Consider the following 26,200-nt stretch of genomic DNA (forward strand, 5'->3'; position numbering starts at 1 on the left):
TAAAAGTTCTGTTGAATAGATCTGAGGCGGGGGGCGGGGGAAGAGATCGTTCTAGCTCTGGTCATCCCCTACATTCAAGGGACCTGCCAAAAAATGAGCCATCAAATTCACTCATGATTAAGAAACCAGCACACCTGCGATGGCCAAGTCACAGGAATCGGGGATCTGTGTGTGTGTGTGTACATACATGGACATGTGTGAATTTCTGAATGTCAGTTTAGTTACTGGTCAAAGTGCCTCTCAGCTTAGCAGTACTCTTGATAGAAAATGTCAACAGGGAGCATGAAAATTTGAAACCCGAGACTCTCATAATGATCCAAAAGTGGAAGCAGGGTCAAGTAGCTCTGTCTGTTCTCTATAAACCACCTATTTTTTAAAATCTGGCCTTTGGGTGGGGGGAAATCATGCCAGTGGTCACCCTTCCCTGATGCCATCAAGAAAGTAAGAGTGAAAGAAAAACAACACATTTGTTGATGAAAACAATCTCTCACTAGAAGCTGATCATCTCCCTATGGGAGGTAGGTGACAGATATTCAGAACACGTAATTGGAGAGAATTCAAAGGACTGGCAGGAAAACAGGACTTGGGATCCAGCTCTGGGAAATAAATCATCTAAACATGATCAGCTGAGAGAGAATAAAGAATTTATACCTGAACCACAAAAAAAATAAAAATAAAAAAAATAAAATTCCATTATCAGTTTGAAATCAATCTGTCAGAGGTTTTAAAGATTCCTCTAGACATTTGACCAAGTCCTTACAACAGAGGGCTGTTTATCTGAAGTCACTGTCCCTTTCCCCTTTCCCCCATGAGGTTCATAGTTAATTCTTGAACCTGACACTCTCCCTTGTTGAGACCCTCATGAAAGGCTGTTTCTTGTTTGGTACCGTCACTACCACCTGCCCCCAATCTCCCTCTGCCTAGGAATCCATTCCTCCTCCTTCGGGTCACAGTTACAACACCACTTCAATTCCAACTGAGTCCCCTGATGGCTGCCCCTCCCACTAATGATTAAGTTACGGCTTCCGATTTTAAGGTCCCTTAGCTCCTTACACTTCTTCAATTCACTCACGGTTTTTTTATTCCTTACTGTCTGCCTTGACTACTAGACCAGCTTCCAGGGGGCAGAAGTCTAATCCTTTCTGTCTTTATGTCTTAATTACCCCGTACCTAGCACAGAGCCTGGCACAAAGCAGGTGCTCAGAAAACATTCATTAATCAATTTACCTGCCTCCCTACTGATTTCAGGATTCGTTTTCTATCCCCCATGGGGCCCTACAAAATGGAAGTTCTGCAAATCTTCAAGCCTCTAAAAACCTGTGGCTTTGGGATTCTTGCCCATTCTGTGGCATTCACTCTATAAAGATGCTCTTTTCCCCTACGTGTACCATGAATGTGGACTTGAACTCATTCACAGATAAATGAATGCTAATAAATCATTTGGAAGGCACAGTGCAGTATTTTAGTTGCAAACCCTATGATGTTGACTGCTGGAGGGGAACACCACTTCAGGCAACAGTGTCTGATTCCGGGGTCTGTTGCTCTGGAGGCTGCTCCATGATCTCACACGGCTGATCGGAGAGCCATCGCCACTGCTAATGAGGCCCAGGGCTACTAATCTCAGCATTGTCACATGAAGGCACTGAGAAAATTAGTTTTTCTCTCAGTATTAGAATCCTAAGTTCTTTCTTTGGTAAGTACAGAATTCTTATTGATTCGTTCTTTAACAGAAAAATACTCATTTCCCACCTTAAAAGTTTAAAAGCCGCATTTGTATTCCGTGAAAAATAGAGGAGGTAGAAAACACTTAACGTTGGTCATTTGGGGATTAGCAAAGGAATGCTGTGTTTCACCAAATCTAAGTCTCCATAAGATGCATTCCAATTTTGGACATTTTAAATTGTTGGGGGCGTGGTGGAATGCATTCTAGCATTGACAAAATGCAGTGAACTCAATACCAAAAACTCGATATTGAAAGAGCTTATGCAAAGCCATTCAAGTATAGATTCTGTCATTCTTTGTGTCTGTGGAATCCTCTGGAGACATTCATGCTTATAAATCTACAGAGCACTGTGGTCTAATAAATTGAGCAAACACCCAGAAGCAGAACAATATGTGTTGGTTTAAAAAAAAAAAAAAAAAAAAAAGGAGGGGATTAGCGTTTGAATGTCACTATGTAATGTTCACCTAATTTTCTCCACCCCTCAATTATGTTCATTTGAACTGTGGTGCAGTTGTAGCCAGCGTGACTTACCAGACCTCTCTGGTGAGCCCAGGAATGGCCGATCTCTGCTGGGCAACCTGACACAAGGTGTCTGTCCTTCCAACGCCTCTGTTACATGAACTGTGACATGGAAAAGATACCACCACTGAACCAGAGACCTCTAGTAAGGAATGTGCGATTACTGACTGCTAAGCGTAGTAGAGGAGGAGGGGGAAAGAAGAAATACGGTGCTTTATTATTTTCACACGTCTCTGTGTGTGCATGGGTTACAAGGAAAACCACATAACCGGACAGTGTAGGAAATTTCCACTAGCCCACATACACGGAGAAAATAGGTCAACTTGCAAGGCAGGTTCATATTAGTTAAAGGGCATTCAAGGAAGAAAATCTTACTCTGACAAAGAGAGAAGAGGGAAATGTGTAAAGCGGTGGTATTAACAGGAAAGAGAAGACCACGGGTTTTGCCCAGGTGCTCAAAACTCATGCTAGCTAGCTGGCGGTCTTGGGCATTTTACTCAACCTCTCTGAGCCTCCTTTAACTCATTTAACATGGGCCTTAGGTAACCCGCCTGTTATGCACATTGTGGCAATAAACAAAACGACAGACATGAAGTCCTTGGGGGCCCCATATCAAAGCAAACACTCATGAAGGGCAACAGTGATGATTATATTCATTTAAGTATCTTTCTGCAGAGGCACATTAAATTGTGGTCTTTCAGGGTAAATCACCAAACACTCAAAACTGTTTAAAGCATTGTGAGCTGTTAGTATTTTAAATGTTCCTTTACCTTTGGAAGACCTTTATAGCTGGCTTTCCTGCTCATATATAACTAATATTCCACAACTATTCAGCTCACCTTTACGTAAAAATGCTTGGTTAGCTCGGCTCTGTACAGTAAATGTCCTTGTGCTACTTCCCCATGAAGAGTGAACGAAATCCCGTAAGAGTCTCACTCCCACCCTCTCCAAGAAAGACCATGAGTCCACAACTTACCTCTAGGAAATAAAATACTGAATTCTGCTAACTCCTTGGTCCAACTCAGTAATCATTTGTTCCAAAGTTCTTCCCAGCTCAATGGCCTAATTAACTAAGGCCGAGCTTTTGATTAACATGCAGTGCTTGAAGGAACTTTGGCCCACAGAAACTTGGCGTTTGACTTGCTTCTCTGGAGTCCAACCTGTGTCACAAATGCCAGTTTCAAGGGTAATAAAGGACCTAGCTGTTTGCTTACAGCAAACGGAGGCGGGGCCCTGACATTATCTGGCTTTTACCTCTGCTGTGCACTGAACCCTGGACAAAGGAAGTATGCGGCCTGTGTGTCGATTTTTAGAGTGGACAGAATGAAAGAATATATATTTCCAAACCGAAAAGTACCTAACTTCTACCTGGCGTATTAACTAAATGTCAGCTATTGGAAAAACATGAATGCGGTCCCAAGATCAAAGTGCTCAGAGTACAGATCAGGTGTTTGAGCAGGTGCACGTATGTCGGTCCTAATTCTGCCTTGGTGAGCAAAACTGCTCTCCCTGATTGTTTGAGTTCCTCTTTATTCATGTGTTATATATAACATGCATCAGACACAAGGCAGAGGCCACAGTACTTGAGAATTCACGTTCCTTTCCATTAAGAGATTAAGAGTGTCCCCCAAAATTCATATGTTGAAGCCCTGGCACCCAGTATGTCAAATGTGACTCTCTTTAAAACTAGGACCTTTAAAGAGGTTATTAATTAATGACATAAGGTCATATGGATGGACCCTAATCCAATATGACTGATGTCTTCATAAGAGGAGATTAGGACACACTCACATACAGACCAAGGGACAAGCATGCGAGGACACGGTGCGACCTGCAAGCCAAAGAGAGAGACCTCAGGAGAACATAAACCCACTGACACCTTGATCTTGGACTTCCAGCCTCCAGAATTCCAGAACTGTACGAAAATAAAGTTTTCTTGTTTGGGTCACCCAATCTGTGGTATTTTCTTGTAACAAACTAGTGTACTGGCCCACTCCCTACACCTCTCAACCTCCTGTCCCGGGACCAAGCAGGCAACAGATGAGTGAAGCAGGCAAAGGGCAAGATGATAGGAATGGTGCAGACAGTGGCAAACAGGAGAGGATATGTTCTATCTACAGCCATCAAATTTTAAAACTTTGAAACACTGTAAGGACATACAAAATACATGCATGGCTTAAATATGCTGGTGACTCTTCAGTTGCAATCCCTGGGCTAAACCATTGTGATATGACATTTAACAACAATTGATGTTTAAAAACACCCACAATTCATGCTTTCAACAAATTTTAATTGAACAGTTAATATAGGCCAGGCCCTTTGCCAGACACTGGGACTAGCAGGCGCTGAATAAAACAGGTGTCTTTTCTGCCTTCATGACATATACTGGTCTTGACAGGCAGTCCAGGCATTGAGCTAGGCTAGAAATACCAAGTTGAAAAGACAAAGTTGCTGCCCTCTTGGAGGGGTACAGATTAGCAGAGCACAGAGATGCCACGAGAACATTATAAAACAACGCGACGCCAACTTAGGGCGCAAGAGGCCACGGAAAGTGGGAAGAAGACAATTCCAAGTCTGTCAAGGTTAATCAAGGAAGACGTCAGCCAACTCCTGAAGGCTGAGGTGCAGTCTGCCCGGCAAACGGGCATGACAGACAAGGAGAAGGGACTTTCCAGACAAAAGGAACAGCCAGTTCCTGGGCACAGCGACATGAGAGGGCATGGTATCTTTGGACAATGACAAATAACTAGACTGAGGGTGGGCAGTGTGGAGCAGCAAGGCGTGCAGCTGAACAAGGCAAGGAACCAGGAGCTCACATTTTATTGCGCAGTGAACCACTGGAGAATTTTAATCAGGAAGGTGACATTGCCAAAATTTCACATTAGAAAGATCATTCTGACCACAATGCAAAAGGCTAGGCGAAAGGGAGGGCAACCCATCAGGAGAAGATGAAGGCAGCAACCAGGGAGGCAGAGAGAAGGATGCCTGGTGGTCACGGTCAGGGATTCAGAACTGGAATCGTCATGGCGTTCAACCACGGCCCTGGGTGCCATTGCCCAAGGACATTACGTGCGTAGAGAGAAGCACTAGTTTTTTCAAGCTGGGTACTTTGATCAATGAGAACATGTATTTCTTAAGAAGCTTTTAATTTCATTTATCTTCTATTAGGAAACGACTCTTTTTTTTTAGACGTGCAAATAGCTCTTTTATATATTTTTTTAAGGTGGCTTAACAAGATGATATATGGAAAAGGTTTTTAAAAATTTAATCTTTATTGTATTTTTTTCCCCATTAGTCCCCTTAAACCCCTCTACTCACTCTTTTTATATGTCAAAGCCATATGTGAGTATACCTTAGCTTCCTTATCTGTGAATATGATAATAACGGCACTTTCCTCACAGGGATTCCTTGAGTTCATTAATACAGACAGTACTTAAGTGCAATGAATGTTTGTGATTATTAAAGCAGAAATAAACTTTAAAGAACAAATGCATAATTAATGACTGCAATTAACAGTCCTCCTTCTCAGTGGATATGAGCCAGGTTCAACCAACAACTACAGAGTAAAAGCTTATCTGCCATAACTACCTTGGAAGGAGCGGCCTCTGTTTCCTTGCTCTTTCCAGAGTTCTCCCACAGCCTCTTAGAAGGGGCCCTAATACTTGTGCATAATCATGATTTTATTGTAAATTAATAAAATCCTTTGTCTCAAGTAAAATTTTTTCAAAGAATAAAGATTCATGAGGCTCTGGGACCTGCAAGGGGAGACTGACTGAAAAAGGGCACAAGAGAACTTTCTAGAGAGATGGAAATTTCTATCTGGACTAGGACAGTGATTCAAGGCTGTATGTGTTCCAAAAATCCCTTGAAATGTGTGAAATTTATTATATGCAAATTATACTTCAACAAAGAGTGAAGAAATGAGATCGGAAGAAGGACAATTCACAGAAAAATGGATATTTATATTCCAAAGAAGGGACAAACAGATTTGTATGAAAGAATTTGCCTCAACATTTTCAATTTCCAAAATCATCTCTTTGATGGGATGAGGCTAGTTGACAATGTAAAAGAGCTTCCTTTTGCAAGAAACATTTTAAAAATTTACCCTTATTATCCTATGTTTAAAGAACAGCACTTTCTATCCCAAGTTTCACTGGACAAGCTGCCCTCTTGTGGCTTTGATATATATCCCCTGAACCCAAAAGCAGGCAGTTATTAAGCTAATCGGGTAGCAATCCTGGCCTGCCCACAAATATTTCTCAAGGTAACTGAGCCGGGGCCACTTTCACACAAGAGAGCGCACGGGCCATTACGGGCTGTGTCACAGCTGAGCTTTAAATAACTTAAGAAAACAGGGTTCCCACAAAATACGTGAGGTTTGAGGTAGATGAATTCAAAAGACACTTTATCTCAATTTAAATTGTTGGTTAATTTAATTATCAATTTTATTGAATTTATTGGGGTGACAATCGTTAATAAAACCATACAGGTGTCAAGTGTGCAACCCAATAAAATATCATCTGCTCCCTGCACGATGTGCTCACCACCCAAAGTCAAGTCTCTTTCCGTCCCCACTTATGTTCTCTTTACCCACTTCCACCTCCCCCCACCCCTTTTTCCCTCTGGTTATCACCATACTGTTCTCCATGTCTGGGGGGGTGGGGGGAGAGAGAGAAAGAGAGAAAGAGAGAGAGAGAGAGAGAGAGAGAGTGTGTGTGTGTGTGTGTGTGTGTGTGTATCCCCCCCCTTTCTTAATCCCCTGACCTTTTTCCACCCAGCCCCCCAATGCCCCTCCCCTTTGGCAGCTGTCAGTCTGTTCTATGTATGTTTGCTTCTGTTTTCATTTTCTTTGTTAAATTATTTCGTTGATTGGATTCCACATATAAGTCAGATCATATGGTATTTGTCATTCTCTGACTGACTGACTTCACTTAGCACAAACTGAAAGCTTTTACACTGCAAAAGAAACCATCGAGGAAATGAAAAGGCAACCCAATGCATGGGAGAACATATTCACTAATGATACATTTGATGAGGGATTAATTTCCGTAATTAATGTAAAAAGACCTTATACAACTCAATGCTAAGAAGACAAAAAACCCAATTAAAAAATGGGCAAAGGATCTGAATAGACACTTCTCTAAATTGGACATACAGATGGACAATAGACATATGAAAAGATGCTCAATGTCACTAATCATCAAAGAGGTACAAATTCAAACCACAATGAGATATCGCCTCATGCCTGTCAGAATGGTCATCATTGATAAATCAACAAACAAGTGAGGATGTGAAGAAAAGGGAACCCTCAAGCACTGCTGGTGGGAATGCAGACTGGTGCAGCTGCTCTGGAAAACAGTATGGAGTTTCCTTACAAAATTAAAAATGGAACTACCTTTTGATCCAGTGATCCCACTTCTGGGAATATATCTGAAGAAACCCAAAACACTAATTCAAAAGAAAATATGCACCTCTATGTTGATCACAGCATTATTTACAATACCAAGATCCGGAAACAGCCCAAGTGTCTATCAGCAGATGAATGTGTTAAAATAGCTGTAGTACATTTATACAATGGAGTACTACGCAGCAGTAAAAATGAAGGAAATCTTACCTTTTGCGACAGCATAGACGGACCTGGAAATTGTTGGTTAATTTTAACGTACTATAGTGCACACTTTCACTTTTGCAACACAGAATCTGCATTATCACAAGAAAGCATATGTCTCCAACAGGGTGAGTGCAAAGAAAACAACTGAAAGTTTCAATTCTACGATCTGTGAATACAATTAAAAATTCCCAAGATATTTTTGCACAGAGAAAGAAAACAACAACAACCAAGCAAACACAACCCAAAACACTGGGTTTTATTAACATTGGCACATGGGGAATCTAGGTATCTTGTCAAACATCAAGCATTTGTTTAATAAAATAAAAAAAAAGAAGGACTGAAGGAGGGAAAAAGGAAGCAGACAAGAAGGAAAGGATGAAAGGGAGGATCAAATAGCTTATCATTCAAAAGTTGCACTAAAAAGGAAGATAAAAGATGGCAGATAAAAGCATTAACTCAAAAAACAGCAACACTTTCTCTTTAGAAGACAATGTCTTCATACAAAGCCTTTTGTAAAAGAAATATACAGGGAAAATATAAAAATACAGATTAAAAATTTGCTGTATTTCAACTGTTGAAATGTTAAAAATTCACCTAGTCCAGATCAGTAGTATGAGGCTGGACTAATTTAACTTACACCCAGAACCGCACACACTCCTGATAAATGACTGCCCAATCCACATTCTAGTAGAGTAATCTTTCTTTTTAAATCAAGTCATGCCACTTCTCTTCGCAGAACTCTCCAATGTCTTCTTCTCACACTTGGAATACAATCCAAAATCCTTCCCAGGACTCCCTCCAGAAGCCTGCGTGGTTCTCTCTGCTTCATGCCCTGCCTCCCTCCGCCTCCCCCAGACTCCCGCATTCCCTCTGGGCACACCACCAGCATCCTGGCTGTTCCTCCAAAGCCAGCTCTTTCTCACCTCCCACCTTCAGCAAGCACAGTTCTGGCCTGGAATTTCCTTTCCTAGCCACAGGGCTCTGCCCCTCCCCCACCCTTCCTGCTGCCCCCACTGGATTCAGCTCTTTACTCTAATATCACCTCCAAGAAGTCTTACTTGGCCATTCTTTGAAAACAAGCATCCAATCACTAGCTTTGCACTCTCTCTCCTCATCCCTGTATTTTTCGTCTTTGCATTTATTAGTTTCTGAAATTATGTTATCTATTCATTTTTATCACTTTCTATTATCTCTCTGCCCCACTGGAATGTGAGATCCATGAGAGAAGGGGCTTTTTCTCCTAAAAACAGAGCCCAACACTAGGCAGTATTCATTACTTGAGAAATAAAATAATCCCACCTTGGGAGATGATAAACCCTAATAAAATACGTTCGGATGTTCTATTACTATCAACAAGTCCTTCCTCCGATCCACCTCGAGTCTTTCCTATTGCAACAAGAGCCCATAATCTTTACTTGAATGCCAGAGTGATAGACAGTGGTTGGCCAACATGCTCTGTTAAGTAATTTTTAGAACCACACACTTTTGAAGGTAAAATGGGGCCTTAGTTATAACCTACTGCAGGCCTTTTGTTTTGAAGATAAGAAAACAGGCTCAGAGAAGTTGGCTGGTACCTCCAGGCAAACACAGAAATAGCAAACATCAGCTAATGCCAGACCACTTAAAGGGTGTACAGTGCCTGCCTCGTTTATCTTTATAATCCCCGGACCCAGCACGGAACCCGGCACAAAGAATGAACTCAGCACAAGTGCGCCCAGTAAACAACTGGCCTCCCTGCTGCTCGAAGTGCTCATTCTACTGAGCTGCACTTCCTCTCTTTACTGTCTCAACTGTAACTTCCCTATCCGAGGACCATTTCCAGGTACTTGTGTCATGGGTCATTGTTTCCTGTCCTCTCTCCTTTTAATGTGCAATTTGACAACGTATAAAGCAAAACAGTATTATTTGGGAGCTGGTTTGAGTCCAACATAATTCTCATAGCCTGCCTTGGAAATATTAAGGAAAAAGTGGAAAATACAAAGCAAACTAAAAAAAAGGGGGGGAGAGGGAGACAAAAAGCTGGCAGCGTACCCAGGCGCCGGGTGCTGTGACTATACTACAAGCTGGGAGCCCTGGCCGGGTCCTATTTGTCTCCTTGCAGCACCCAGCAGCGCGCCCAGCACAGAGTCAGGGCCCACTTGTTGGGAGAAAGAAGAGAAGAAAATGGCAGTGCAGATTCGGTTTATACGCAGCCTATCGCTGTTCAGTAGTAAGAGTAGCGTTATTTTACGATAACAGCTTACACATGCACAGGGCCTTCCGTTTTCAGCACTTTAAATACACCTCCTCATCGAATCCTCCCAAGACAAGCACCTCACCTGTGAGAGAGCCACTACAACTCTGAAAAGCCAAGTCACCTCCAGAAATCAATGAGCAGTCAAATCTGGACTCCAGTCTCTAATGCAACTCTGCAGACTTCCTTTTTTCCAGTGTGTCTGCATACCCACATACTCTGATACAGAAATAGTGATATGTTTGGATAGGGGACGTCGCTCCAGACACGGCTAGTGGTATTAAGCAATGTGGAGTGTATGCAACATATTATCTCTCTAAAATCTGAAATATTCTGGATTCCAAAGCACACCTGACTCAACGGGCTCCAGGCGAGGATGTCTCAGATTTACCTGAACTCAGAGAAGCAACCTGTCCAAAGTCACACACGCAGGCAGCGGCAAGGCTGGGGCTGCAATGCAGGCAGTCCGATGCTGCAGGGGTGCTTCGGGCGCAGAATCCTGCCTCTCCAATCGATGATGTCGGTGTGACCTGAAAAACAATGACTGCCTCAAATCTTTTTCTGATGTGGCTCCGGGAAATAAGATCCAGTGAGGTGAATGGCTGGGGCGGACTTGGGTCGTCACCCATGAAGACTGATTAGGATTACCAATGACCTCAGCTCAACGAGGGCTCAAGGATAGCAACCCGAGCACAGTGGACTTTCTCGGGGGTCATGGCCACATGCAGGAAAGAGGGCATGCAAGGCTTTTGGTAACCAAAACACGCACGTCCCTGAAAGCCTCCCCTGGAGGCCCCGGGAAACGCTGAGGCAAACGTGCTACGGATCTGGGACGATCTTCCCACATTCTTTGACATACCCTACGAAGTGGGAGGGGAGAGCGGCAGGTGGGGTAGGAGACTGGGTAAGTGGAAGGGGGGTGTGTTTGTGGATGCATGGAAGGCCATGCTCTTTGCAATCTGACGTCCAGCATGCAGGGCAAAGATAATTGTCTTCTGGCCTTTATTTCTATCGCCTCAACTAATTAACTGTGGAAATAAAAGATGCTAGTTCATTTGGCCCAGCAGTGTTCCTACTTCACCAAGTACCTGGGATGGACTCCCTTCTTCAGATCTCAGTTTAAATGCTACTTGGTGAAGTAGCTACTCAGGGGGGCCTTCCCAACACCCCCAATTAAATCGCGTCCCCCTTTCCCACCTGCTGGTGTAAGCCTCCTCTCGTAGCGCCCGTTGTGATCGGTGCTTAAATGCTTGTGAGTGCCTTTGTTCGCTGTCTGGCTGTCCCCACCAGACTGTGATCTCAAGGACGCCAGGCCCCTTGTCTGTTTGCTCATCTCGGTATCCCCAGGACCTGACACATCTTAGTAGCTCCATAAATATTTGCTGAATGAAGGAAGGAATGAATGAGGCTTGAGTTTCACAACAGAAAACCAGGCACTGGCAGCACCTCACCAGCAGGCACTCACGAGGTCTTCGCCCACCTCTGAACTGGGAAAGCCATATTGCCTGGGCAATTCTATTTGGTAATTCATCATATGCTGCCCAGTGATGTGTCATCTCTACAGTTTTCGGTGGTTACTTCCCTCTATCATTCTTAGTATTTACCTTTTAACCTGTTTAGATCTTGTCTTCCCAACTAGACTAAGAGCACAGTGAGTATAAGTCATACTGTCCTGAATTCCCCAAAGCCTCCCTGACCAGTGTTTGGCATCTACACCTTTATGTAGTTTTCTCAGTGCTCAAAACAGGTACTATTGCAGGCAGGGGGCAAGCAAAGCCCCACAATGCAGGATAGCGGCAAATGAGGAAATCTGAGGCGCGCACTGGGGACTTTTGTCTAAAACTTTAAAAAAATGAGTTGAGTGCCCAGGAAGAAAGACTGAGTGTAAAATATAAAACAGAGGTTCTAATTCTGTTCATGTGAGTGACCGACACAGGACAGAGAAAATTGTAATTCAGCAAAGTTCTTTCTCAGCCACATGAACTATCCCTCCCGCCATTCTGCAGGTCCCGCCCAAACCGGGAAGGCTCTCGGTGGTGCAGAAGTAGGATTTTTGTTGCTTTGCCAAGGCAGGCCCTTTATTACAAGGTAGAAAGAACACTTGTTCCTGGTTTCTCAATCCCTCATTCCTGCTGGCAGCACGAAGTATGTCCAGCCCTGACTCTCGAGCCCAACAAATCACAAATGAAATAGGTAACTCGGTATTCTTTCAAATCTATATATTTCAGACAGTGTTTTATGTTCACTTTTTTTGGCCAAATTACTTACGATAAATGGTAATGAATTAGCAAGCAGGTCTGTAAATCATTCACCTGTAGCCAGGCACTCACTTTCCCTGTTCTCATTTTCTGCCCTGACCCACACAGAAGCACAACAGTTAAAAACCAGACTAGTCAGCTGAAATGCTGTTGTCGACACACAGCCCAACCACTCAGACTTCTCACAACTGTTAGGAATGTCCTAACGTGGCCGGGGTTGCTGACAGTTTGAGGTTTCGCCCACATCCCTGCAGAATCTGAATCCACTCCATGGAAAGCGCAGAAGCCCCTCATAGGCTCTAAGCACTCACCAAGGTCCGCCTTTAAAATGCGAGGGTGCAGATATCACGAGTTGCGCTCACCTGCACAGTCCCCAAGGCGCAGGGGTTCCAGGGGAGAGAGATCTCGGTGGCCGGCACTCCCTTCCCACCCTCAGATGACCGAGAGAGCGCAGCAGATTCTTTGCAGGTGGGGAAATTAAAGTGCAGGATAGTGTCAAATGAGAAAATCATTTCTGTTACAAACTTAATTGGAGCTCACAATTGAAGCGATTCCTCGATTCCTCGGGAGGAGTGACAGGTGCCCTGGCTCTCCCAGCCCCACCCCTGCCCCGAGTGCCACACTTCGGTCACTGGTCAGCCTGAGCAGCCAGGAGGTGGTGGTCCCACCTGCGCCTCGACCCTCCCCTATCTCCCCATGCATCTCAAGGCTTAATATAGTCTCTGCAGTGTATTGACCTATGTTCTCTTAGACTGCTCACCACCATAACAAATCACAAGTTGATGCTGTCCCTTTTTCTTTCATTATTTGCCATGTCTTTCATACCGGTTAAGTGCCAGACACTATTAAAACAGACCATGTGTCTGGTTTTAATCCTGCCAACAACCAGACAAGGTGGGAACGGTGAAGCCCATTTTCAATGAAGAAAACTGAAGCTTGGGGAGAATGTCATATTAAAAAAAAAAATAGTAATAAAAATAAAATTAAAAAAGGCTTCTAAGAGGTAGGCTGAGACTCAAACCTCAGTTTTTCTGGCATTATTCAACTGTCTTAAAATAAGAGATCCTTCCTCTAGAGGTCAGAAGGCATTTGTCATTCATCCACCCATCCAACCAGTAACACTTCTTAGAGGTCCACAATGCATGGTCCTCTCTTTTATATAACTTAAAACCTGTTTCTTACACTCTTGAATACACCAAATTTTACACTTTATCATATCTCAAATAACCAATGTGTATATTTACTCATTTTAAAGGCTAATATTAAATCATTAAATTGATTGCCTATTTTACAATCTGTAATCAGATGACCACCCAGGGAAGCCCCTTGAGATATCTTCAAGATCCACAAGATTGAAAGATATGCAAAGTCCATAGAAAAAGAACACCTGCTCTGCCTGGCTCCAAGACTGTAAGATTAATGTGATGAAAGGAAAAAATGTGACTATCAGAAGGCGGGGCAGTCCTCCTCTGGAAGCCTGGGAAAGGCTGCGCAGGTAGAAGATGGCTGTGCAGCCTGGAACACAGCTGGGGGAGGAGCTTTTGAAGTCACTGTACTTCAGATGGAAGACAAGATCCGTCTACTGTGAAACAGGCTGGGGTAATACCAGGCCGAGGAGGCAGGCACTATTAAATTTTAGATCCCTCTCCCCTCAGCTCTCATTGCAGGCTCACCCCAGTGGTCTTCTGAATATGATTTGCCACTCCCCGTCGACCCAAGGTTGAAAGGGAAGGTGCTTATTTCCCAGAACATTCAACAGTCTACAAACATTGAGGGAGGGCCTGCTCCGGGCCATCGTGCAAGATGTTCCCCCAGACCGTCTGTCTCTGGGCCGTACAGTAGGGGGGTGCATCCCCACAGCGCCCCTCAGGGAGCCGCTCGTCTGCAAGTGGGGCATCCCTGCACTGCGGCAGCGTCTCTCAAGCTTGCTCCATCACCTGGAGAGCTGGTTAAACGTCAGACTCCTGGGCCTTGCCTTGCAGCTTCTGCATCAGCACCAGCGAAGGAAGGGTCTGGAAATCTCTCGTTTTGAACAGTGTCCCAGTAATTCTACTCATCAGGCAAGTCTGTCAGCCACAGTTCTCCAGCAACGGACTTAGCCTGCCGTGGGGGTGGGCCCAGTAAGAGGCAATAATATTCGGTGCAATGTGATAAACTCGGGGATTTGGAGTTTTTAAAAAACGTTCTGAGAATCGTACAACAGCTTTTATTTTCAAATCGAGGCCCTTTTCCCGCATTCCTTTGCTCAAAATCCTACTTAGTTAAGTCCCAGAAATTTAGATCCTGTCCCACTGAAATCCCATATGACATAATATTCAGATCAGTTAATGCTAGGTAGGCCAAACTGATGTTAACAGTCTGAATGCTAACAAAACCCTTCGTTCAAGACGTTCAGCAAAGGAGCACTCAGTGCTTTTTTCAACAGCCTGGGCGTTCCCTTTCCAAGCCAAAGCCTACAGAAGATTTTAGGTGCACAAAACTTTGTTCCTTACAGTAGATAACATACACACGTATACATGACTTGTCCACAAAATGGCTTTAGGACTAATCCCTTGAAAGTAAAACTTATTTCACTGATATTATGTTTCTTCATGCTGAGTAGTATTGGTTCACTATATAGGACTGCTCAGAAACAATGTTATTCTTCAAAGAGACAACATCGATAAAGAACTTACTCCAGGGGGTGGGAGTCCTATGTGGTGGGTGTGAAAACTTCAAACGCCACATCCCAAAGAGAGGTAAGTTCAACACTAAGGCAGCATAAGTGGAAAGTTAAAAATTATCCAAAGTAAATGAATCCGTGTGTTACATTAGATTGACATTCTTTCGGCCCTGCTAAATCAGAAGCACATCTTAGTGTGGTTACTGACCTCTGGATTGTTCACTCAATTAGGCGGGCTCCAAATGAATCCTTTTTGCTTCATAAATAACATTTAGGTAATGAACACTTTGATGTTCTGTGGTGCTTTTCTTTTCATTTTTAAAAAATAATTAAGTGGCTATAAAAGCTATAAAATGCTCTCCAAACTTTGTGGCTATGTGGTAATTATCCTGCAGGACCGCCAGAGGCCAAATTCTCAAAACAGTGAAAAACCTTAGATATCTACCAGCTGATACAGATAGGAAAACAGATTCAGATAGGTGACTTGCTCAAGGTCACACCACAGGTCAGTGCGACCCAGACGTGAGGCCTCTCCCACTGCATGTATCCAGCTGGCAAAACCTGGTGGACTCACCCACATACTAACCTCCCACCTGGTCTATTCTTTGGGTTTTCCTTATACGGGGACGTAGCAAACACTCCTCCCAGTGTGGCTGTGTAACCAAGGTGGCTTCTTGAAATGAAAACAAAAGAGCAGCAGAGCTGCTGTGGCATATCTCCTAAGGACGACCTTCAGAAGGGCACATGGACAAGTGTAACTGCCCAAAGTATTTGAAAGTTATGAAAAATACAAGGTGTACAGGTGATCCCTTTTGGTGGAGCACAGTGAGACCACAGTCCCCACACTACCATTAGGTTTGACTTCGCTCTAGCCAGTGGATGGAGAGGAAATGGCGTGGGTCATGATGATGCAATGTGGGCCTGGTCCCAAAAATCTCCCGAGCACTCTCCTCTGGCTTCTTCCTCCTCTGGCTGACTGCAAGTGCAACGCCTAGGCAACTCTGGACTCCACGGACTGGAAAAAGCAAAGCCGCTCTCAGCCTGGCCCTCCAAACGAGCTCTTGGAAGTGAGCGCCCCAATCAACCTTCACACTCATCAGGGACAACAAGTGTATTTCTATCGAGTAAGCCACTGACATACTGGGGTCTATGTTATTGCTACTTAGCCTATCTTAATGAAAACAAGGAATCTCTGAGGTATGGCTTTAAAGTATGAGACATAGAGCACAGGTAACATCTATTGTTTATCATCAACCGTAAAACAACTCTTGGGAAAGAGTAAAACATAGACTAACCAGTTTCCTTCCGGCATATAAGAAAAATCCCTGTCTTTCCTTCAGAACAGTCCATTTATGAGTTGCTTTTTGAAACAGAGAATGCCTCTTACAAAGAAAGAATGTTAGAAACGATGTTCACAACCACAGGCCCTACCAAAAAATCCTCTTGCCTGAGCGCAATAGAAATGATTCTGCAAGTAGCACCAGGCTAGTGGGCCTGAGGCCCGGGGATCCTTGGTGAATGGAGGGGGCATGGAGAGAGGCGCAGGAGCTTCTCAGCAAGACCCCAGGGCCTGAACGCCTAGGAGGAGGCCCTGGCACATGTGGGTTGGGTAGGTTAGGTACGGGAGTGGGGACCAGGCAGGGGCTGGGAAACCCTCCCTCCTGCAACCTCAGTCTTGGGGAGAACACAAAATCCGTTTGTCTACAGATGCAATGTTCTTCATCCTGTATTTTATCAAGGGAGGCAGTGAATTCAGCTAAGCTTCCAAGTGTGTCTGATCTGATCCCAAATGGCAGTTTCATTAATGAACTGTGAAGCTATTTTCTCATTCACCCTGAGCTGGCCCAGTGATGTTAAGCGGTGCTCAGCATGACACTTGACACTCCGTGGCAGTGTGGCTCAGAGCGGGACCTCAAGGGCGCTGACACACATCTGCTGCAGCCTTGCCGCTGGAGCAAGGTCCTGGATGCCTCTGCTGGATTGGACGTTAGTTAACCTTTTACCTGCTGGCCTGGGGGCAGGTCCAGGGGTTCCCAGAAAGGGGCCAGGGAGTCCAAGCTGGTGGTGATGGGGACACTTGGGAGGCTTGAGGCAGCAGCTATCTAGCCACCGAGAGGTACAGAAAGAGGCCAATCTTTTAAAAACCAGCATGGCTGTACCAGTGCATACAACTATAAGCCCCGGTGAGAAGTGCAAGCTCTTGAAACAGACCTGGGCTCAAATCTTAATTCTGTTGCAATTCAACTGTGTGAACATGGGTGACTTATTTCTTAAATTCTCTGAGCCTTAGTTTTCTCCCCTGCAAAATGAGGATGAGCACATGGATATGAAAGCGCCTATACGATGTCTGATGCTTAGTAGGTGTATAGTGAAAGCTGGTTTCCCCAAAGCCCCTCCCCAGCTCACATCATCTTCACAGCAAGCCCCAAACACATAGATTAGGATGAAAGAAAAACAGAGGATCAATAAGATCACAGAACGAAAAGGATAAGGGACTGAGAGAGAGACAGAAGAAAAAAAGAAAGCAAAGAGGAACCTAGAGGAGGATGCTACACATTGTTGAAGAGAAATGCTTCAAAAGTAGGGCATTCCCCCAGTGGGAGGTATTACCAGCCCAAACTAGACTTCTGGGGTAGCCAGGTGCTCATTCTCGGAATGTCGCTGACTAGAAGCTCTGTGTCACATTAGAAACTGGACTGTGGGGCCAGTTCTGAGGCCAACGTCTTAGCTCAAATCCTGGCGTCATTGTTTACTTGTTGTATGTAAATCATTTAACCTCTCTGTGCCTCAGTTCATCATTTGTACATGGGGATAATCCGAGTACCTATCTTCCGGCTCATAGAGATAAACTGAGTTAATATAGTGCTCAGACTGGTGCCTACCTGCTGAAGTCCATACACCTCAGCTACTCTCTATTCTTACTATTCATTGGCGGCACCATGGAAGGACACTAGACTCAGAAGCAAAAGCTCTGCCACCTCCTAACGATGTAGGGATTTTAGAAGTTACCTCGGTGTCTGAACCTCAGAAGTTATCTATAAAATAAAGGGACTGCATTATAAATAAAATTTGTGGAGCACTTAGCATGCACCTAATGCAGTACATACTGCAAGTTTTTTCATTTAATGTTCACAATGGTACTTTGCTGAAGATGTCTTATGATGATGTCCATTTTCCAGAGAGGAAAGCTGTGTCTTCAAAAGGTTAAGTACCTAGCCCAAAGCTAAAAGGCTGGGAAGAGGACCAGCCAAGACTTCAAGCTATTTCAGAGAAACACCAGATCCTACTCTCTTGAACACTGTGCTCTATGACGTCTGACCCCAAGAAGCTGTAACGGCTCACAAGCATGCTTGTAGGGCAACATATACTATGGTGTATAGCACAGCAAGCGCATTTTAAAAAAAGAGTCTAATCGGTGTTCATAAAAACCAAAGAAATATATGGCTAGCCCAAAAGAATCAAGACACAGCTCAAGGCTTTTGGTTGTCCAACATAACTGGGGATGGGGTCAGACAAGAGAGGTATGAAAACAGAAGCTAACGCTGGAGAATCAAGAGGCCAAAAATGTAATATCACATCATTCCTAAAGTTACCATGCTTCATAAATGAGACAATTTAAAACGATTATTTCTACATGAAATAATACCTGAAAGCTGGCTTCCACTATGCTCTCAGAGGATGGTTCTAAAGTTCCAAAACAAATACAGTTTATACCTAAGAATACCAACAACATTCTTTTTAAAGTGTTTTCTCTCCCATACTCTTGGATAGGAAGATTCAACATCACAAGATGCCACTTTGAATTAATGTATAAATTTAACATGTTCACCTTTAAAAAATACTAATAATGGAGCATTTATTTATTTACTTACTTATTTTAAGGAAGGGAGGTTTGGAAATAGACAAGTTAATCCCAAAGTTCCTAACAAGGAGAATTGTGACTGAAGGGCAACTAGCACTATCAGACATTGAAACATAGTGTAAAGCCTCAATAAACAGTGTCATCGAGGAGAAACATAAATTAATGCTGGACCTCAAATTATTTCTATAAAAACATTTTCAAATACAAGATCCAGCATCCGGTCAAAGAGAACCAGACAACATGAGTGAGAACCAGCAAAAACAGAGGAAACAAAATTAAATTCACAGGGATTCCAGATATTTAAATTACTAGACAGAGTATATGATAACTATCCTTACTATACAAAATGCAGTTATTATCTTCAAAGGACTAATAGGTAGATTGGCAACTGCCTTCTTAGCACCAACAAAGAAAGACAGAAACGAGCAGAATGTGTTCAGTGTGGTGGGAAATGAACCAAAACTAAGAACTCAGAATTCTATACTCATTGAAAACCTTTTTAAAATGAAGCTGAAAATAATGACATATTTGGTCAAATAAATAGCGTGAGTTTACCGCCAAGTAGATGGCCACTAATAGACGCTCTTTGAGCAGAAGGGAAATAGTCTGAGAGGGAAAGTCAGAGAACACAGGATAGAAAAAAGAGTAATAAAAGTTATAAATATAAATAAACACTGCTACATAAAACCTTCATGGTGATGTCTTAGGGGGTTTTAACAGAAACAAAGATTTAATAGAAACAAAGAAACAAAGCTAAATTAAAAATACCATTTAAAGAAATTAAAATACATGACAAGAGGTAAGCAGTCCAGCAACTTGTAAGGTAAATACTAAAAATATTATTTAAAAAGACAGAATTTAGAATTCTAAACTAATGGAGGGGAAAATGGAATGACAAAACACAGACACTATATACAATAATAGAATACTGGCACAGGAGTAGCTGGAGCAACGGAATGGAAAAGAAAATCCAGAAATACGTCCAAGTACATATGGCAATTCAATAGACAATGCAAGAAGAACCACCATATACCAACAGAGAAGGATTTGGCTGTTGGGATGTACAGACATTCATTTAGCAAAAACAAAGTTGGACTGTACCTCTTATCTCATACCAGGATAAATCCCAAATGGATCAAGTATTTAAATGTGAAAAATTAAACCACAAAAATTCTATAAAAAAACATAAGAGAATTCTTTCATGAGAATTCTACTGTGACCAAAAGCCTTAATGAAAGCCTCCTAATTACAAGTACATACCGTGTTTCTTAACACCACAAACAAAATCAAAGGATGGACAGTCAACAGGAAAATATCCATAATTCACAACACAAAGAGCTTGTCTCTGTAATATATAAAAAGCTTATGCAAATCAATGAGAAAATGATTAACAAGTCCATAGAAAAAAATGGGCATAAAATATGAGCAGATAGTTAACAAAGTACAAATTACTTTTAACTTTATTAAAATATGCAAATTGAAAATAACTAAAATATCATTTTTCATCTATTTAATTAGCAAAAATCCAAAAGCTGGAAGTAATGTATTAGTCTGCTAACATGTTGGCAAAGATATGGGAAAACTGATATCCTCACATATTTCTGATGGAGCTGTACATATATTGATTGGTACAACCCCTAGAGAGGACACTTATCTATTTTATTATGTACCTATTATAATTACCATATCTAATATATATCCATTGTATCCATTATAATTACTATTGCATATACTCTTTAACCTAGCAATTCTACTTTGGGGAAATTATCCTATAGATATATTTAATACTTGCAAAATGACATGTGTACAAGATAATTTATTTTGGCATTTTTTTAATAGCAAAAGACTGGAAGCAAACCAAATGTTCATCAACAGTGAATAGTTAGGTAAATTATGGTAAATGCATACAACAGAATCCTAAGTCATTATTTTTTTTAAGTCAATGTGGGAGCTCTCGATGCACTGAGATTGAGAGATCTCAGAAAAGTATTGCCAAGTGAAGAAAAACAAGTTGCAAAACTATTCACCTAATATTCTACCTTTTGTGGAAAAGGGGAGGAGAGGAGTGGAAGCTCCAAATATATTTGCATGCATAGCATAAAGATATCTGGGAGAGTAATGGGGGGGCGGGGAATGAGGGCAACTATAATTGAACGACAATAAAAAAAAGAAAGAAATCCTCAAAGGACAGATAAGAAATTAAGAACAGTTGGTGCCCAGGCCCAGTTTATTTGAATAAAACAACTTAATAAAAAAGTGTTGTGTATTCATTGTTATGCATTCTTTGTTAATTTAATTCTCCTTTGAAATGCCTTATTTATTCATTTAAAAGTATAATATATTAAAATTCACCACAAAATTGTGAATATGTTTTCTACCCCAAGCAAGAAATGAACAGGAGAAAAGTTAACCTGATAAGCATACTCGCATATTATATTATGTCTTTTTAAAAGACGTATAATTCCAACACAATTATCTCTGGGTTGTGGGATTATAGATTATTTTTATTTTCTCCTTTGTGTTCTTCTCTGTTTCTTTAGTGGCCTGCATCATTGTATAATTAAATTAAAATTTGTTCTAATAAAGTAAACATAATAAAGAGGGAATTATCTTCAGTGGCTAAGAAAGAAATTTTGACTCTGAAGATAATTACAAACTGGAACAGTTTACTAATAAAGATAATTAGAATTTCTACTTATGCAAGACCTTATAAAAAGAGTATTAGGCTAGTCCTGGCTGGTGTGGCTCAGTGAACTGAGCACCGGCCTGTGAACCAATGTGTCACTGGTTCGATTCCTGGTCACAGCACCTGCCTGGGTTGTGGGCCAGGTCCCTGGTCGGGGGCGTGCGAGAGGCAGCCAACTTATGTTTCTCTCCCTCTCTTTCTCTCTCACTTCCCCTCTCTCTGAAAATAAATTAATTTTAAAAAATAGTATTAGGCTAAAAGGTCAATCAGATGATGTTTTGTCACAAAGCTATCATAGCATTTGATGAGCAGTATTTAGAGTATTTTTTCATTAAAAAACTTTGAAAGAACAGGTGGCAGAATCTAGATTGTGCAAATGATCTTCAGTTTTGCAGCCTCTCTGTAGCTGTTGTGGGTTACTAGACTTCTGACATTTAAAAGCTTCTCTAATAATGTAAAAAGCTCTTCTTAAAATGTCTACATAGAACATAATTTTACTATATCAGAAATAGCCTGGGCAAAGCTAGTCAGCTAGTACCACGAGAGAAGCAAGCTTTCTAGTATTTAAAAAAAAAAATCATTTTAATTACAGTTTTTCTAAGAAACCTTGAAGGCTTCTCTTTGCTTGATTCCAGTGAACCTCAGGGGACCTACCCTACTGAGACAATAAAATTAAGGCAAGAAAGGATTTTCAGACTCTAAAAAATTCAAAGAAATGACTCCTTCCAGACTGTTAAACAATCGTGGAGTCTGTAGGTATGTTTGAAAATTTCATAAGTAATCACAAAAGTATATAAAACAGAAGGTGGAAAAAAGAGCAAGAGAGATATCAAAGTAACAGAAGACGATGAACTGGGGGAAACAAGACTAAGCCAGACGAGTTACAAAGATGACCGGGTGGTCATTTTCCTAAAATGTGGGGGCCATTATGGTTCTCAGCTGGGGTCATTTTCCCTCCCTACCCCAGAAGTTATTTGGCAATGCCTAAAGATATTTTTGGTGGTGGGTGCTACTGGCATCTAGTGTGTAGAGAGCCAGGGATACTACTAAACATCCTACCATGCACGAGACAACATCCCACAACAGTTTAAAGTATCAACCGTGCCGGGTAGAAAGACCCTGATCAGGGGTCGGGGGGAGATACAGGTGGGGAGGACACTGGCCCCACAGAAACACGGTAGTTCACGAAGGGAATATTATTATTCCAACTATCTACACGGATCTCACCAAGTTCCTGGCCTTGGAATCTGAGCGATGGCTTTGTCCTTCATCTGCCTTGGGCCATCTGATCAGGGCCCACGGTCCACCAGGGTGACCAACCCCTGCAGCTTTTCCTGGAACTGACCTGGTTTTAGCACTGAGCGGACAAGTGAAGCCACTCTGTTGGCCAAGAGCTCAGTGCCATTTGGTCATTTGGAATTTTTCCCTCTTGAAGCAAAAAATCTGGTTTCCTTCAGTTCGCTCTGTGCCTTGTCTCACACATAACCAGCTCCCAAAGGGCAGGCTCCAGGAGGGGAAGAAAGGGTTTCATCTCTCAGATGCTCTCTGTGCCAGGTGGCTGCTTCTTGGCAAGCAGCCCCAATGGGAAGGGTAGAGCGTCTTGGCATCGTGTTGTACGCCCACCCAGTTCCCTGGCCCAGGTTCTCCTTTGGACAGGAGCCCCAGGGAAACACTTGTGACCTGGAGGTCCACACAGCTTCCTAAGAGGCAGGGTGTACAGTTACCATTGGTTGGGCCACCTTTCCTAAACCCTGCCCGGGGCCGCAGCCCAGCCCATGAAATGCATTCCTCAAGAAGGGAGGCCTTTCCCCTTATCTTTCCTTCATTATGCTCTCTCATCAGCCTGCTCCTTATAAATGTGGAACATATTCTATCAACTCTCTATCCTCTGATCACTGGGCCATAACATATATGAAAGCATTTTACAAACTGTAAAATATAAAATAGATGTAATGGATGATCATCATGAGAAATCACTTATGTTTTAATATTAGTGTTTGATGGCTGTTTCTCTTTCTTGATAAACCTTTATATAATTACCATGTGGCAGACACTGTTATAAGCACTGTGCATGTGTTAGCCCACATAATATTCACCAAACTCTTATGAAGTAGTATTATTCTGATGTTCATTTTACAGAAGAAACTGAGGCAGAACGATAATAAATAACTTTCAGATTCTGGCAGGCTGGCTCCCAAGTTCCCTCTGGATATTACCTGTCACTCACGCCATCACAGGAGAAAGGGAGTTGCTCAGATAAGGTGCCCCTGTAATGTATGACCTTTCAGCCCACCCCATGCATTTGGGGCCTGAGGATCATGTGCTGCAGTAAAAGCTCTCAGTGAGTCATTCGTGGACACATGACTGTGCTGATAGTTCCTTCTGGGTTTGTTTCCTGAAACACCCTTCCTCGAGTGCTGAGCCAACGAATGGGACCAGTTTCAGTTCTGGGAAAGAGGCTAAACTCCAATCACTGCGCCCACACTCCAGCTCTCTGCATGCCAGTGACCCCGGCCTAACACGGCCAGCACACAGACTTCCTCAAACTGCGAAATGCCTGCTTACAAATGAGGGTCCTTGATCAACAGCCTGTTTGCAGAATACACACCTTGCAGGCAGCCGCCGAAAGATCCAGGAGTTAAGAGATTCATGAAGACACTTCTAGAAACGGTTCATGTGACAGTCCAAACAAATGCAGGTAGTATAATAGGCACATGGTCAGATTCCATTAAAAAATAAAGATGTCCCTCTCTGCCATTTACTCTCTCCTCCGGTGTCCCAATTTTTTTTTTTAATCCTCTCATGGTGTTTCATGCTTTTTTCAAAAAACGGTCTAGTATACCTTATAGTTACAAAGAGATAGGAACGATGCCAAAAAAGAAACTAAAAGCCCCAGTCTCAGCCTTAACACAGACACTTTCAAATTCTGGGGTTTCCTCCTACTTCAGCACAAATCTTATGATTAGGTAGGTGTTTGATTGTGCTTTTCTCTGGTAAAGAAACCATCTCTCTCTCTCTCTCTCTCCCCCCCCCCTTCTCTTCGCCCCCCGCATCCCAACCCCCAAACAGGTATTCGTTGAATAACTGGTCTCCCTCTGACTCCACTTTCTACTTTCATTCATTTTCCATTTTCTTAGCCTTTTCTCTCTATATCCTTACCTAGTATCATAGCCTACTTAGGTTTCACTGTTCTTACATCTAAAAGCTTATACTTTGTGGCTTTTTCTATCACTTTCTCTTTCACCTCAGCTTCTAGAGTTACCATGCTGCTTAGGGAATCAAGAGGACAAGAGACTTAATTTCTCTGTTCTTCAGTTCCTCCATCTGTCAATGGTGCTAGAACAGGCCTTGCTGTGAGACTGACAGAGATAATGCTCCTAAAATACTCGGCACAATGCCTGGTGCCCAGCGCACAGCTCAAAACATAACGGCTACAATCAGAGAACAAAAACTCTCAATTAAACAGAATTACTAGTTCAGACTGAGCATGTAGGCAAAATTTTGTAACTTTTAAAAGTAATGATGAAAAATAAGAACTGACTGCAGGGAGAGCTAAATAATTCACTGGGCCCATTTTGTGGAGGCCTCAAATCTGAGCGCTTTGTTACACGCACGGGTAAATCCACATCAACAAGAAGCTCCGGGGAAAACCAACAAAGCATTTTTCCCTATGGGTCTTTCTTTGCTGCCATTTTCCCAGTGACCTTGGGGTTACTGCGCTGGGAAAGCAAACTTTAGGGTAATTATTGACCAACAGGAATACAAAGCATTTTCTCCCACCCTGTCCACTACTGTGTAGAAATCTTATGCAAAATCTAGTGATTATTTTTTTTAACCCAGAAATGTTTTTAGAGTGCTCCCAAATCCTAATTCTGTTTAAATGCCAACATGCTGAATATCACAAGCCTCTCTCTACTAGGAAACCTTTCTCTGACTAAACAAAGTCAAATGATTCCACCTCATAGTTTTTCTAAATTTGTTTACTTTCACTTTTAAAAAGATAATCTTAGAATCGAAGTGACTTATCTGTATGCTTGAATTCTTTTCTCTTTCTCATTTTCCTCCTCCCAGTTTCTAATAGGTTCTCTCTCAGTTGTGAAAGACAATCAAACTGCACAACAAATGAGTTTAGGTTCCTCATTTGGAACTTAAATCCTCTTCCTGGATGCCAGGCTCCAAGAGTCCCTGAGAAACTACAGGACAACCTTTGGGTACCTGTAGATGAGAAACCTCAGACGCACGGTAGAGGCCTTATGACCATAAGCACAGTGACGGTTGATTTACAAGCTGGGCAGATAAGGGGCTTGAAATGCGGTGGCCAGTGTCCCCCCACAAATCAGCTGTCCCCCTTTTGGCCCTTTCCACATCTCTCATCCTCCTCCGCAGTGGTTTACTTCCCTTTGTATAGCAAAGCAAGAGAATGATTCGTGTCCACCCTCAGTCCTGTCCTCCTAGTTGACCGGCTCCATAGCCCCAGCTTTGCCCCACCTTTACCCCCCCGCAGGCTTCAAAAGAGGATCCCAGCAGTCCTTGTCTGAGGGCATCTATGCATGCAGCCAGACCTGGTCCTTGGCAGCAGAGAGATGCCAAGTATGAATCCTGAACCTACCTTTCCTGATGATGACTTAAAAGTCTATCTCAAATAT

The 26,200-nt window shown here is 42.6% G+C and overlaps 1 protein-coding gene across 4 annotated transcripts in view; it reads right to left on the reverse strand.

Annotated features, from left to right (window-relative positions):
- Positions 1–26,200, reverse strand: part of RBM47 (RNA binding motif protein 47) — a 145,765-nt gene that overhangs the window by 82,897 nt on the left and 36,668 nt on the right. For 3 of the 4 annotated variants that reach the window (XM_054582084.1, XM_054582083.1, XM_054582080.1), the window contains exon 2: positions 10,478–10,616. The gene's annotated coding sequence lies outside the window, so the exon portion shown is untranslated. Of the gene's footprint in view, positions 1–10,437; positions 10,617–26,200 lie in introns of all 4 variants that reach the window. The other variant, XM_054582081.1, reaches the window with a different exon arrangement.

This window comes from Pteronotus mesoamericanus, unplaced genomic scaffold (genome assembly GCF_021234165.1).
Source record: "Pteronotus mesoamericanus isolate MK-2021 breed Mesoamerican mustached bat unplaced genomic scaffold, CSHL_Meso_final contig_68, whole genome shotgun sequence".
NCBI classification, from domain to species: domain Eukaryota; kingdom Metazoa; phylum Chordata; class Mammalia; order Chiroptera; family Mormoopidae; genus Pteronotus; species Pteronotus mesoamericanus.